At 42.4% G+C, this 2,500-nt stretch overlaps 1 protein-coding gene across 1 annotated transcript in view; it reads left to right on the plus strand.

The window, feature by feature from the left end:
- grip2b (glutamate receptor interacting protein 2b) overlaps nt 1-2,500 on the plus strand; it is a gene marked incomplete at both ends in the record, with an annotated part of 157,677 nt that overhangs the window by 21,848 nt on the left and 133,329 nt on the right.

Below are 2,500 nucleotides of genomic sequence, written 5' to 3' on the forward strand. Positions count from 1 at the left end.
TCGGGTAGCGATACATCAATGGGTGGATATTAGTTTCGTCCTATCAGTATTAGACTTTTTTTTGCAATGTCCAGCCCCATATTGGAATACTGGGCTCCCAATGGTTATAGTCTGGTTCCAGACACTTCGGCCGTGAAGTCCTCCCATAATTGAGAGGGTTCAGACTTAATCTGCCTTGGGCAATATGCAACCATTGCAAAGGCAGCAACAGCCTTATGATGGACTGCTGCAATTCAAAACTGGCCCATGTAAAAAAGTCAAAGTCCCCCGCTTTTTCATACTTAAGGGTATATTTGTATGTCTTTAAATGTTCTGATGAATTGAAAATGGAGGACCCTGATGGAAACAAGTCTTAGTGCTTTTCTGGTTTCATCCTGGTAGCAGTTTTTGTATTGACTTGTGCTTTTCATTTGAAATGTACCCATTCTACATACTGATAATAAAATGTCACATCACCCCACTCACTCACTCACTCACTCACTCACTCGCTCACTCACTCACTCACTCGCTCACTCACTCACTCACTCACTCACTCACTCACTCACTCACTCACTCACTCACTCACTCACTCACTCACTCACTCACTCACTCACTCGCTCACTCGCTCACTCAATAAATCAATCAGGGCGGCGGTGGCTCAGGAGGTAGAGCAGGTCATCCAATGATCCCTGGGTCGGCGGTTCGAGCCCTGTCCACATGTCGAAGTGTCCTTGGGCAAGACACTGAACGCTACATTGCCTTCAATGAGTGCAGGGTGCATGTGTTTGGTCCGACCAGTCATTGGTCTGAAAAACGACAACCCACCTCAAACCCTAACATAACCATAACCGCAAGCATGGCAGCAGGCGCTAGTCCCAAGTGCGGACGCATGTCGAACCAATGCTCCGTCGGACCATAGTATGCCTCCCCCAATGAGTTGGTCGGTGTTAGCTTGCCACCATTGGTGTGTGAATGTGGAAAGTGAGGACGCTGGCGTCGACTGTTCGCCGCCTCACCTCTCAATGTATGAATGAATGAAACGTTGTAAAGCGCTTTGAGCACTTTTTAACTGTAATTAATCATTGACTAAATATTGTTGTTGACTTTTAGTGATTTCCCACTTTCACATTTTTGGGAAAATAAATTGATCTTCAAGCTCACAATGTCTCGCTACACAGCTCGTTGTGACCTTGTAGATTGGCTATGTTTCACTACTACTGTCATATCATCATCATCATCATCATCATCATACTATAATTAACCAAATGTCTGAATGTCTGAATGTGTGTCTGTGTGTCACTGTAACTGCCGTAGCTCCTCACTGCACCAATCGCTCCCACTTTTCACACAGGCATTGACCATAATAATGTGGAGGTCTTAACAAAGCCCTTTTTCCAATTTAACTAATTATTAATGAATTAATAATGAATTAATTAGTGAATTAAAAAAGGGTATTTCACACCGGGTAAGGGCTAGTATATTAAACTTAAGTCACGACAAAAAACATTAAGAAAAGGTTGAAATTTGGAGATACAAGTTTTCTGCCCCGACGGCAGCAACAGCATGCAGATGAGGTCAGGTATGAGCCTCATGGACAGACTATTGACAATTTGCATATATTTGCACATTATCATCAGTGTGCATTAGAAAGCCAACCAAAACAAAAGAGGGAAATAAACTTCACCTTGAGGGGAAAAACTAAAGCAATAAAAACATTAACGATTGCAACAGTGTTTTATACAATGGACGTAATCCATCATTGTCAAAACAGATAAGTTGCACTGCATTAAACCAGTCGGTTCTCAACCATGTGACAGAGACAGTGAAGTGACAATGTAAGAACTTTTAAGTAAAAGTAATCAACAAACTATACCACCAGTAGGCCTTGAGGTACACACTTTCAGCTGTCCTTATACTGTCTGTCTCTCCTATAGACCGATTCAGAAACAGGTCTCTTGGTCGCAGGCAACGTATTTCCTGTAGGCAGAGACGGTTTCCCCGCACCTCCATCTACTACAGTGAATGGAAAAGTGACTGATGTTAGTCTGCCTCAAATGTTACTCTTTTACCTGCTTATTACTAACACTAACATTACAAAGATGTCCAAAACATTGGGATGAACCTGTGTAGTTTATGGCTGCTCCAACAGTAACAACAGGCAACATAAAAAAAACACAAAAAAACCCGGAATGTCATAATATCTACCGCGGTGGCTGAGACCAGAGCCATAATGTAATGGTCGAGACAAAGCAGTGAAAGGTCCTGAAAGTCTTACCCAATACCCAATCTTTCTGTTTTAGGAACACAAGGCTGCTGTACTTTATACCTCATACTAAGCATTAAAGTATGCTTTAGTATATGTTCATCCCGATGTTCTGGGCATCATTGTAATGTTAGTGTTAGTAATAAGCAGGTAAAAGAGTAACATTTGAGGCAGACTAACATCACTTTTCCATTCACTGTAGTAGAAGGAGGTGCGGGGAAACCGCAGATATGTCGTCTCCGCCTACAGGAAATACGT

The sequence above is a fragment of the Protomyctophum parallelum genome (genome assembly GCF_964188405.1).
Source record: "Protomyctophum parallelum genome assembly, chromosome: 8".
In the NCBI taxonomy this organism is placed as follows: domain Eukaryota; kingdom Metazoa; phylum Chordata; class Actinopteri; order Myctophiformes; family Myctophidae; genus Protomyctophum; species Protomyctophum parallelum.